The sequence below is a fragment of the Giraffa tippelskirchi genome, chromosome 14, assembly GCF_054371585.1.
Source record: "Giraffa tippelskirchi isolate mGirTip1 chromosome 14, T2T-mGirTip1v1.2.pri, whole genome shotgun sequence".
NCBI classification, from domain to species: domain Eukaryota; kingdom Metazoa; phylum Chordata; class Mammalia; order Artiodactyla; family Giraffidae; genus Giraffa; species Giraffa tippelskirchi.
The window spans coordinates 47274695-47288433 of NC_137288.1; the positions used below are offsets into that span (position 1 = coordinate 47274695).

The window sequence follows — 13739 nt, forward strand, 5'->3', positions numbered from 1 at the left end:
TCAATACGTCATTTACACATTTATTTGTTTATTCATTCATTCAATTACATGTTCATTGACTATCTTCTTGGCATTAAGCCCTGGTGACTGAAAGATGAACTGAACCTGGTCTATTCCTCCGGGAATTTACAGCCAAGTGAGACACATGCTAACTGGTTATTATGGCCAAGGAGCAGCACACACAGAATTCAAAAACGCAGGCTGCCTGCTGTCTTGAGAAGTCAGGAAGGCTTTTTGGAAATGACATGCTTAGGACTTTGTGTGTTAGTCGCTCAGTCGTGTCCGACTCTTTGCGACCCCATGGACTATAGCCCTCCAGGCTCCTCTGTCCATGGAATTCTCCAGGCAAGAATACTGGAGTGGGTAGCCATTCCCTTCTCCAGGGGATCTTCCCAACACACGGATTGAACCCAGGTCTCCTGCATTGCAGGCAGATTCTTTACCATCTGAGCCACCTGAGACTTTAATTCTCCATATTTTAACTAGCTATAAAGAGGAATATTTGGTGAAAAGATTTTGAAGAAATATCAAAAGATAGTAAATCTCATTTATTTATAACTTCTTGTGAAACAAAAACTTTCACATTTGTAAAGAATGCCTTTATCCATTTTGTCGGCTCTCTTCCATGACAACTAGATTTGAGTCGACTACAGTGTAGTAGAAGCTGACTAGAGGCTCAGCAAACCCACCTCTCTCCCTGGACACGTGGGAGAACATTTGCTAGTTCTCACAGTAGAATGTGCCTGACATGGTGGCCAAGACAGTTAAGTGTTGTGTGCCTTCCCTGTGCTCTTCCTCCTTCTAGAGCAATCTTGGCGGCTGGAATCAGAAGATGACAGTTGAACAAGACGGAAGGAGACCTGATCCCTGAGCAAATGTGAAGACCTCACCATGATGGACTGAAGTGTCAGCAAGTAATTAATTAAGCTGCTGAAAAGTTGAGGATATTTGTTAAAGCAGTCAGCTCATTTGGATGAATCACGACACTATGAGGGTAGTATGCAGTCACTCAGAACTGTAAAGAAGACGATGATGACAGATACTCTTAGTCCCTTTTCTAACACCCACCTCTCTTCTTTGCTAATAGGACTCTGACTTTGTTCAGCATGCTAATAAATACAGCTCCAGCCAAAGGATTTTGACTGGTCTAATGTACTAAGTTACTTGAGTCATGTCCAACTCCTTTGCGACCCCACAGGCTGTAGCCTGCCAGGCTCCTCTGTCCATAGGATTCTCCAGGCAAGAATACTGGAATGAGTTGCCATTTATTCCTCCAGGGGATCTTCCTGACCCAGGGATTGAACCCGTGTCTCTTATGTCATCTGCACTAGCAGTGGGTTCTTTACCACTAGCACCACCTGGTCTAAGCTTATCTTGAAAACCCCATTGCCCGCCTTTAGCCTTCCCAGCAGTGAGGCATAGCCATGCAGCCTGGTTCTAGCCAAGGTGACCTCAGGGGAGTGGGTTGCAGGGGTTTCTGGGGAAGGTTTTCCTCTCCTGATAAAAGGGGGCCTACATGGATGACATCACTCTCATCCCTTCTTCCTTCTCCTTCACTCACAAAGTGACCTACATTCTGAACTAAGATAATAAAATGCATTCTGAACTAACAGAGCATGTTTGCCAGTGCCATAAATCTGTGGGCTGATATGGGATAGTCACAGAAAGAAGAGTGTGTACCCCATCTAAATGCATTCAAAGATAATTTTTTATTTAAATGCTGACATAACAAAATGAAGGCCTCAATGGACCATGGCCACTCAGATCATGAAATCTGAAACATAAAGGCCTATTAATTTAACACCAACTCTTAATATTTTTGTCATCATTTACTGCTTCCCAGATGGCTCAGTGGTAAAGAATTTGCCTGCCCGCACAGGAGATATGGGTTTGATCCCTGGATTGGGAAGATCCCATGGAGTAGGAAATGGCAACCCACTCCAGTATTCTTGCCTGGAGAATCCCATAGTCAGAGGAACCTGGTGGGTACAGTCCATGGGATCACAAAGAGTCGGACATGACTTAGTGACTAAACAACAACAACTGAATTTATTAATAGCTTATCCCTCACTCTTTGTTCATATGCTTCTTTAAATCAGTATAATGCATTGGCTAAAAGCTTAGGTTTTGCAGTCAGACTACCCGGAATCAGATCCTGGCTCTGGCATTTACCATATGAACTTGAAAGTGTCAGTCACTAATTCGTGTCTGACTCTTTGCGACCCCATGGACTGTAGCCTGCCAAGCTCCTGTCCGTGGGATTCTCCAGACAAGAATACTGGAGTGGGTTGCCATGCCCTCCTGCAGGGGATCTTCCCAACCCAGGGATCGAACTCTGGTCACCTTCATTACAAGCGGATTCTTTACTGCCTGAGTCACAGAGAAGCCCTGTGTGAACTTAAATGCTACTAAGCTTTGTCCACTTTTTTCATTATTAAAATGGAGATAATAATAACATGCTTCAAAGGATGGTGATAAGGATTAAATGACACAGTCATTGTCAGGTTCTGAGAAGAGTACTCGGCACATATGCTTAATAAATAAAAGCTTTTATCTTTACTCCAGATTTCATCTACACAGCTTCAAGCAGTGAAATAATCCATTTTCTGAGAGGGGAGATCTCTGCTTCTTCTGAGTGCAAGTGTGCTTTATGTTCAGGGTCTCCTGGTGAGTGAACTAAAGAATAATTAAGACTGTGTGACAGCCTTTGGACTGCCTGGGTTTTAAGCAGGGTTAAAATAACATCACAGCTAAGTTGTTTTAAGTCAAGGATTAGAGTCAATGACTAAGAGTCAAGGGCGGGCTGAGCTGCGCCCTCTCATCCCTGTGAACTCTTCTGCCCTGGATGTGTGGACTCTGGAGCCTCACCCCGACAAGAAGATAAAGAGACAAGAGCAAGTAATGGCCACAGATGATAATCCTCCCAGCGGCAGCGAGTCGGGCTCCGCTCCCACCTCTCCACTCACCTCCTCCATGCTTCTCCGAAATGGATTATCCACCATTACAAGGACATAGCCCACCTCCACATGTTCCTGCCTTCACATCTCTGCAAGTGCTACTCCCTTCCCTAAAAAATCCACCAGCATGCAAGAGAGACTCCAGGTCATGAAAATGATTGCAGTCCGGAGACACTCAAAAAAAAAAAAAAAAAATTTAACTTGCATGCCCTTGGACTGCAAGGAGATCAAACCAGTCAATCCCAAAAGAAATCAATCCTGAATATTCATTGGAAGGACTGATGCTGAAGCTGAAGCTCCAATACTTTGGCCACCTGATGGGAAGAGCCAACGCAACAGAAAAGGCCCCGATGCTGGGGAAGATTGTGGGCAGTAGAAGGGGATGACAGAGAATGAGGTGGTTAGATAGCATCACCAACTTAATGGACATAATTTGAGCAAGCTCCGGGAGACGGTGAAGGACAGGAAAGCCAGGTGTGCTCAGTCCATGGGGTTGCAAAGAGTCGGACACTGAGCAACTGAAAAACAACAATATATGCTCTTACTGTTGTCACTGGAATCAGAACAGGTTGACTGATAAAAATGTTTAATGTGTAATAAAAGCCCAGGTTTCTTGGCAGATGAAAGATCCTGAACAAAATTCACATATAAACATAGCTTTCCTTCTGAAACTGGAGGAGGAAATGGTAACCCACTCCAGTATCCTTGCCTGGAGAAGTCCATGGACAGAGAGGAGCCTGGTGGGCTACCGTCAATGGGGTCGCAGACAGTCAGACACTACTGAGCAACTAACACACACACACTTCCTTCTGAAAAAGGGCAAGTGGAGTTTTATCCTTGTGTGCATTCATATCCAGTATATTTATTGTCACTGTACATAGTGAATGTATCCAACAGGAAAAAAAAAACAAATCAAAAAAAAAAAACAAAACCCCACCCCATCAGCCTGTCAACACCCTATTCACTTCTGAGTCTAGCATTAAGTCCTCCTTTTTCAAGATAGCATCTCTAGTTTCCCTCTCAAATAGTCTCTCTGACTTTTCTGAATTCTTGCTGAACATTCAAATATTTTTTAATACCTACTATGAACTTGGAATTATTCCATGTGCTGAGGGGGACATGGTCTTCTGAGTCTCTTGCTTGGCAGGTGGATTCCTTACCACTGAGCTACCTGGGAAGCCCCATTACATTGCTACTAGTAAACAATTCGGGGCTTCCAAGGTGGCTCAGTGGTAAGAATCTGCCTGCCAATGCAGGAGATGCAGGAGACTCAGGTTCGATCCTGGTTTGGAAGATCCCCTGGAGGAGAAAACGGCAACCCGCTCCAGTATTCTTGCTTGGGAAATCCCACGGACAGAGGAGCCTGACGGGCTACAGTCCGTGGGGTCACAAAGAGTAGTACACGACTGAAGGGACAGCACACACACAGTAAACAATTCCTTCCCAGATAAACTGAGTCCGGTACAAGTTTATCTCGCCTTCTCAGGCGGGCAGATGTGGCATTCAGGGGGCAGTTCTGGGTCTCAAGAGAGACTTGGGGACATTGGCATCCACAGTTCTAACTTCTTTCAAGAGCTTTATTTAGTCCCACTATTTCAAACATGTGCTTTTATCTGAATCTCCCTCAACATGTCAACTTTAATCTAAAATCAAGTTTATCACCTCACTTCCCAAAACCCTGACTTCTGTCTTCCCTATTTCTGTTAATGGCACCATTTTTCCCCTAGGCAATGGGGCTTGAAGACATGGAGTCATCAGTTGCTCAATCCTTTCCCTTGACTCCAAAATTTAATCAGCAATCACAAATCTCATTTTATTTTTTTATTCTCTTTCTTTTTTGTCACCAACACTAATATTGAGGTCCGTTTTACCCTGAGCCCATCTTTATGCAATAGGACATACTCACTTTTCTAACACAGCACACTGTGTCACACCGCTGTTCAGAAACTCTCAGTGGGCTGCTGTCACTCCCTAAATGCAGACTGCCCTTAGAGCCTCGAATTCGCCTGCTCCATACCATGGTCTCTCTTCCCTGTCAGCTTCTTACCCACCCCTACCCCTTTCACACTGCCTTACCCAGGGTCCCTGTCGTCACTTTCATTGCTCCTCAGTGCCCAACTACTCTGCTTACCTTCTCCCTGTCAATCCAAACTCAATTCTTCAAGGCTTAGGTACAGTCCCACGCCCACCAACCAACCAGGCTTCTCCATCCTTCACTTAACTCATAGTACTGGCTGTCATCTACCTGGATCAAACTCAGTGATATCATTAATTTTGTCTTATAGAATTTTTCACACTTACACCAATGGTGTATATATCAGCTACGGCTTGTCTTTTCAAATAAAATGTACACTATTATTACATTATCCTTACACAAGTATGAGTATGCTTATACATCTTATTTTTTAATTGAAATGTAATTGATCTACAGTATTATTTTTATTCCAAGTGCACAACATAGGAGGTTGCTACCCCTATATATTACAAATTGATCACCTTAAGTCTACTTACCATACAAAATTATTACAATATTATTGATATATTCCCCATACTGTACATTTCATCTCTGTCCTTCATTTATTTTGTAATTGATAGTTTGTACCTCTTAATCTCCCTCACCTATTTTACTCATTTCCTCCTCTCTGGCAACGACCTATTTGTTCTCTGTATCTATGAGTCAGTTTCTGTCTTATTGTATTTGTTCATTTGTTTCACTTTTTAGGTTCCACATGTAAGTGAAATCACAGTATTTGTCTTTCTCTGATTTATTTCACCTAGCATAATACCCTCTAGGTCCATCCATGTTGTCAGAGATGGCAAGACTTCATTCTTTTTATGGCTGTGTAATATTCCATTGGGAAAATAGAGAGGAAATATAGATATATCACAACTTCTTTATCTGTTCATCTATTGATGGATGCTTAGGTTGCTTCCATAGCTTGGCTATCATAAATAATGTTGCAGTGAACATAGGGGGTGCCTGCATATTTTTTCAAGTTAGAGTTTTGCTCTTCTTCAGAAGACTATCCAGAAGTGGAACTGCTAGATGATATGGCAGTTCTATTGTTAATTCTTTGATGAACCTCCATACTGTTTTCCATAGTGGCTGCACCAATTTACGTTCCACCAACAGTACACAAATGTTTCCTTTTCTCCGCATCCTTGCCAACACTTGCTATTTGTTGTCTTTTTGATAGTAGCCATCCTGACTGGTGTGAGGTGATAATCTGATTGTGGTTGTGGTTAGAGACATTGAGCATGTTTTTTGGGGTCTGTTGGTCATCTATATGTCTTCTTCCGAAAAACATCTGTCATACTTCTTTTTTGATCCACAGTACTCAGCACCTAGTCGTCACTTAAATATATCATAGAACTTGAGAAAGGGAGCCCTGGAGGTCATCTATTGCCAATGTCTACTCAAGATAAGAATCTCTTGACACTCCTCAGAGCTGATCCTCCAGCCTTTCTTGAACACTGGAGTAACACTTCTTAGTTACATCACAAGACAGGCTGTTCCACTGCTGAAGAGCACAAGTCAACAGAAAGGTTTTCATCAAACTCTGAAATACAGCTGAGTGAAAGCACAACGTACTCAACAGTGCATTTAGTGTGCTTCCCTGTGTGCATGCATATGCCCAGAATATCTCAGGAAGGATATTCAAGGAGCTAGGGTTATCATTGGACAGAGAATTTGGGTGGCTGGGAGACAGGAAAAGACCTAATTTTCACTATTAGACTCTTTGGTATAATTAAAAATTAACAAGTAAAATATGATTTAAGTTCTTTCTTGTTGTATACTTATATCTTCCTCTGTGGAACTTTCATCCTGATCCTATTTCTGATCTCTGGAACTGTCAACCATAACTCAGCTATGCTGATGGATGGATTGACATTTTAATGAACAGTTGCTAAGAATCATGTAAATAGGTACATTCAACTGAGGTTTATTAAAGGCTTCAAAAGTAGCATATTCTCTTAAATGAGTTAAAAACTGGCTCCAGCAGGCTTTATAAAAATTTATTTTATTGAAGTATAGTTGATTTACAGTTCAGTTCAGTCGCTCAGTTGTGTCCGACTCTTTGCAACCCCATGGACTGCAGCACACCAGATCTCCCTGTCCATCACCAACTCCCGGAGTCTACCTGAATCCATGTCCATTGAGTCAGTGATGCCATCCAACCATCTCATCCTCTGTCATCCCCTTCTCCTCCTGCCTTCAATCTTTCCCAACATCGGGGTCTTTTCAAATGAGTCAGCTCTTCATATCAGGTGGCCAAAGTATTGGAGTTTCAGCTTCAGCATCAGTCCTTCCAATGAACACTCAGGACTGATCTGCTTTGGGATGGACTGGTTGGATCTCCTTGCAGTCCAAGGGCCTCTCAAGAGTCTTCTCCAACACCACAGTTCAAAAGCATCAATTCTTCAACGCTCAGCTTTCTTTATAGTTCAACTCTCACATCCATACATGACTACAGGAAAAACCATAGCCTTGACTAGACAGACCTTTGTTGGCAAAGTTAATGTCTCTGCTTTTTCATATGCTATCTAGGTTGGTCATAGCTTTCCTTCCAAGGAGTAAGCGTCTTTTAATTCCATGGCTTCAGTTACCATCTGCAGTGATTTTGGAGCCCCAAAAAATAAAGTCAGCCACTGTTTCCACTGTTTCCCCATCTATTTGCCATGAAGTTGATTTACAACATTGTGCTAATTTCTGTTGCACAACAAAGTGATTCAGTTATACATATATATATACATATATTTCATATTCTTTTCCATTATAGTTTATTACAGGATATTGAATATAGGACCCCATTCAACATGCTTTAATATGCTTGTGTGTGTTAGTCGCTCAGTTGTGTCCCACTCTTTGCAACCCCATGGACTGTAGCCCGCCAGGGTCCTCTGTCCATGGAATTCTCCAGGCAAGAATACTGGAGAGGGTAGCCATTCCCTCCTCTAGGCTATCTTCTGTACCCAGGGATCAAACCCAGGTCTCCTGCAGTACAGGCAGATTCTTCACCATCTGAGCCACCAGGGACTTATTTTTTGCAGAATTTCCAAATCAGTTGTCTTAATTGTCTTAAATTTTTTACATAGGCCTTCTATTGTCACCCATATTAGCATAAGAAACTTGTTGCTAAGGCATTATGATATTATTTTGTATATTATGTAAGCAATTTTGTGATGTTCTTGACACCTGCAGTGCCCTCTTATTACCTGAAGGCCTAAGACATGGTTAGTAGCTCTAAGGCTATATTAACAGCTTTCAGATTTATGCATAATCCCCAAATTTCAAAGTAGCCTTGAGAAGAAAGGTCATTTCTAAATATTATAAAAAATTTACAGAATGAATAAAGATATTCTTTCAGCATTATGAATAAGCATTTATCTCAGAAATCAAACAACCTATGTTCTACTCCTGGCTCTTTAAGTAGATCTGGGCCCTCAATTTCATCTCCATCAGTATCCCAGGTGTGGGTATTAGACTATTAAAGAGCCTTTCTCTATGGAGCTCTCTGTTTATGACATCTTCGTTGCAGAAGGTACTCAGAAATTACAATACACACAGTTTGGATTTCTAACTATTCACCTAACGAAAGCACCCCTGGGGGTATAGCAAGGCTTCCTTAAAGCAGGAATCATTACTGACTCTAGGAATTCCCCTTGTCAATTATCAGCAGCAAACTTGGACAGAGATCCTTCACAAGTCTGTATTTTCAGACGTGACCAATTTCCCCATTTGAATTATAAGATATTGACACCCATGACAGCTGTCATCCTGAAACTCAGGTCATGAGATTGCAGAGGTATAGTACAGACAGATAGCGATGATGCCAACTAACACCAGCTACAGTGTGGACTGTAATTAGTAACTGGCTATGAAAATCCCATTAATAAAATTCAGCTCAATTAAATAAGCCTTGAGAACCCCATGAACAGTATGAAAAGGCAAAAAGATAGGACACCAAAAGATGAACTCCCCAGGTTGGTAGGTGCCCAATATGCTACTGGAGATCAGTGGAGAAATAACTACAGAAAGAATGAAGAGATGGAGCCAAAGCAAAAACAACACCCAGTTGTGAATAGGACTGGTGATAGAAGCAAGATTCGATGCTGTAAAGAGCAATATTGTGTAGGAACCTGGAATGTCAGGTCCATGAATCAGGGCAAATTGGAAGTGGTCAAACAGGAGATAGCAAGAGTGAACACCGACATTCTAGGAATCAGTGAACTAAGATGGACTGGAATGGGTGAATTTAACTCAGATGACCATTATACCTACTACTGTGGGCAGGAATCCCTTAGAAGAAATGGCGTAGCCATCATAGTCAACAAAAGAGTCCGAAAAGTGGTACTTGGATGCAACCTCAAAAATGACAGAATGATCTCTGTTCGTTTCCAAGGCAAACCATTCAATATCATGGTAATTCAAGTCTATGCCCCGACCAGTAACACCAAAGAAGCTGAAGTTGAACAGTTTTATGAAGACCTACAAGACCTTCTAGAATTAACACCCACAAAAGATGTCCTTTTCATTATAGAGGACTGGAATGCAAAAGTAGGAAGTCAAGAAACACCTGGAATAACAGGCAAATTTGGCCTTGGAGTACAGAATGAATCAGGGCAAAGGCTAATAGAGTTCTGCCAAGAGAACGCACTGGTCACAGCAAACACCCTCTTCCAACAACACAAAAGAAGACTCTACACATGGACATCACCAGATAGTCAACACTGAAATCAGATTGATTATATTCTTTGCAGCCAAAGATGGAGAAGCTCTATACAGCCAGCAAAACAAGACCGGGAGCTGACTGTGGCTCAGATCATGAACTCCTTTTTGCCAAATTCAGACTGAAATTGAGGAAAGTGGAGAAAACCACTAGACCATTCAGATATGACCTAAATCAAATCCCTTATGACTATACAGTAGAAGTAAGGAATAGATTTAAAGGACTAGATCTGATAGACAGAATACCTGATGAACTATGGATGGAGGTTCGTGACATTGTACAGGAGACAGGAATCAAGACCATCCCCAAGAAAAAGAAATGCAAAAAAGCAAAATGGCTGTCTGAGGAGGCCTTACAAATAGCTGTGAAAAGAAGAGAAGTGAAAGGCAAAGGAGAAAAGGAAAGATATACCCATTTGAATGCAGAGTTCCAAAGAATAGCAAGGGGAGATAAGAAAGCCTTCCTCACGATCAATGCAAAGAAACAGAAGAAAACAATAGAATGGGAAAGACTAGAGATCTTCTCAAGAAAATTAGAGATACCAAGGGAACATTTCATGCAAAGATGGCCTCAATAAAGGACAGAAATGGTAGAGACCTAACAGAAGCAGAAGATATTAAGAAGAGGTGGCAAGAATACACAGAAGAATTGTACAAAACAGTTCTTCACGACCCAGACAATCACGATGGTGTGATCACTCACCTAGAGCCAGACATCCTGGAATGTGAAGTCAAGTGGGCCTTAGGAAGCATCACTACGAACAAAGCTAGTGAAGGTGATGGAATTCCAGTTGAGCTATTTCAAATCCTGAAAGATGACGCTGTGAAAGTGATGCACTCAATATGCCAGAAAATATGGAAAACTCAGCAGTGGCCACAGGACTGGAAAAGGTCAGTTTTCATTCTGATCCCAAAGAAAGGCAATGCCAAAGAATGCTCAAACTACCACACAATTACACTCATTTCACACACTAGTAAAGTAATGCTTAAAATTCTCCAAGCCAGGCTTCAGCAATATGTGAACCGTGAACTTCCAGATGTTTAAGCTAGTTTTAGAAAAGGCAGAGGAACCAGAGATCAAATTGCCAACATCTGATGGATCATCGAAAAAGCAAGAGAGTACCAGAAAAACATCTATTTCTACTTCATTGACTATGCCAAAGCCTTTGACTGTGTGAGTCACAATAAACTGTGGAAAATCCTAAAAGAGATGGGAATACCAGACCACCTGACCTGCCTCTTGAGAAACCTGTATGCAGGTCAGGAAACAACAGTTAGAACTGGACATGGAACAACAGACTGGTTCCAAATAGGAAAAGGAGTAGGTCAAGGCTGTATATTGTCACTCTGCTTATTTAACTTATATGCAGAGTACATCATGAGAAATGCTGGGCTGGAGGAAGCACAAGCTGGAATCAAGATTGCTGGGAGAAATATCAGTAACATCAGATATGCAGATGACACTACCCTTATGGCAGAAAGTGAAGAAGAACTAAAGAGCCTCTTGATGAAAGTGAAAGAGGAGAGTGAAAAAGTTGGCTTAAAGCTCAACATTCAGAAAACTAAGATCATGGCATCTGGTCCCATCACTTCATGGCAAATAGATGGGGAAACAATGGAAACAGTGTCAGACTTTATTTTTTGGGGCTCCAAAATCACTGCTTATGGTGATTGCAGCCATGAAATTAAAAGACGCTTACTCCTTGGAAGGAAAATTAAGACCAACCTAGACAGCATATTAAAAAGCAGAGACATTACTTTGCCACCAAAGTCTGTCTAGTCAAGGCTATGGTTTTTCCTGTAGTCATGTATGGATGTGAGAGTTGAACTATAAAGAAAGCTGAGCGTTGAAAAATTGATGCTTTTGAACTGTGGTGTTGGACAAGACTCTTGAGAGGCCCTTGGACTGCAAGGAGATCCAACCAGTCCATCCTAAAGCAGATCAGTCCTGAGTGTTCATTGGAAGGACTGATGCTGAAGCTGAAACTCCAATACTTTGGCCACCTGATATGAAGAGCTGACTAATTGGAAAAGATCTTGATGCTGGGAAAGATTGAGGGCAGGAGGAGAAGGGGACGACAGAGGATGAGATGGCTGGTTGGCATCATCGACTCGATGGACATGGGTTTGGGTGGACTCTGGGAGTTGGTGATGGACAGGGAGGCCTGGCGTGCTGCAATTCATGGGGTCGCAAAGAGTCGGACACAACTGAGCGACTGAACTGAACTGAACTGAACTGTTGAGTGTCTACTAGGCCCAAGGCAATATGACCCTGCTCCCGTCCTTTGCCACCCAGTACAAAGAGAAGAAATACAAAAGGCCTCTGTGAGTGAAAGGGCTTCTTGAGATGACACTGTTCATCAAGCACATGCCTCCCTCTATCAATTCTATCATGATGACTAGATTCTAATCTTGCATCTAGAAAGTTCTAGTTCTCATAATCTCAGAACCCACAGAGTCATGAGGCAAAGGAAAAACACACACACACACATACACACACCTGAAGTCCAGACTAGTGATGTGATCCTTTTACAATGCACTCCCCTATCTGTACTTGGGACACCTGGAAATCTCACGTTGACCTCCCACTGTATCTCAGTTTGGATGGAGAGCCGTAATTTCCACATTCCAAGTTTTACCTGTTGGTAACCCCTCCCAGGGGTTGGGGGGAGAGAAGGGAAAGGGGCGAGATCATGTTCACTTTCCAGATACAGTAGGACACAGTAATTTTCTGGCATATATATACATATATATATACGCTTATCTTAAATCTCTTTGGTCATTTCTACTATTCCAAGAGGGCAGAAAGCAATAGTAGAAGAAAAAAATGTCTGCAAATACCTTCCCTTATCACCCTTCATAATTGGAAGAGGTCATAAGGCAACGAAGCATGTGCTTCTTGAAGTTATTCCTTATATCAATAGGTATTTACAGATTCCTCCATCTATGCTGGGATCTGAAGAACCCAAAAGCAGTGAAAACACTGTTCCTATCCTCTAGAGCCTTATGATTGAATGGGTAGGTGAGGTTTACCCAAATAACCAATTGAGAAGAGCTAAGTGCCAAATCATCTGATACTGACAACAAAAGAATGAATCAACCGCACAAACACTATAGGAAACCTAGGGAGGATCCAACACAGCTTCTCCCCATAAGCAGAAATTTTCCATCATCCTTGTCAGGGTCACTGAGCTTCTGACTTAATGGTGGAACTCACGTTTCACGAAAGCAGTCCATTTAATTTTTCAAAACCTCTTACTGCTGAAACATTTTGTCCTACATTGAACCAAATCTCTCACCTACTTTTTTATTCTACACAGTAATGATTTTTCAAAACTTTAAGTGCCTTTAAAAGAAATTGTAGGCTAACAAGCCCAATAAATAAAGCAGTTAAATGTGGAACTCTTCTGTTGGGAGCTGCAGGGGGCCCTCAGCATGTCCCCTAGGGCCCCCATCTCCTCCACGTGGGGTCCCCAGCAGCCCAAGGCATACCACAGAATGCCTGCTGCTCTGTAGAGCAAACCACTGCTTTAAAGGTAATTCGAGTAAATCTAATCTGAGCTGTGTTTGCCAGCCCTTGAAGACAGCTATCTTGTCTCTAAATCTCCTGGAATTAAACTTGCCCCTCTTTCAAACGGTGTATTCTTTTTATGTTATTTTCCCCCATAACTCCCTCAGCCTGCTCACTCTTCTAAAATGCAGAAACCATATCTGATCACGGTTCATTAGTGACTATGATCAGCTAAGGGTAGGGTCTCTCTCACACTCTGGACAGCAATAAAAGCAGATGAGGGCTTAGTGGATGAAGAAGGACCTGATCTGGACCCTGACAAATGTGGGATTTAGACAGACGAAGAGAAAAGAAGATAAAATTCCAAACTGGGTGACCAGCATGAACAAAGACACAGAAATTAAAATGAGGGCCTCTAGACACACTTTGAATATTTCTCTTCCAGACCCTTTCAGTTCTTCTTCATTTGGCCAGTTGCCCACACTCTTGTATTTCTCAGAAAAAAATTAAGCCAGATCTTACCTCCATGAATTTAGATTTC

At 42.1% G+C, this 13739-nt stretch overlaps 1 long non-coding RNA gene across 1 annotated transcript; it reads left to right on the plus strand.

Annotated features, from left to right (window-relative positions):
* Nucleotides 1-4767: 4767 nt before the first annotated feature.
* LOC145534697 (uncharacterized) lies at nt 4768-10103 on the plus strand. The gene is made up of 2 exons (XR_014074884.1): nt 4768-7024; nt 8024-10103. It is a non-coding gene; the product is annotated as an uncharacterized LOC145534697 (long non-coding RNA).
* Nucleotides 10104-13739: the final 3636 nt, after the last annotated feature.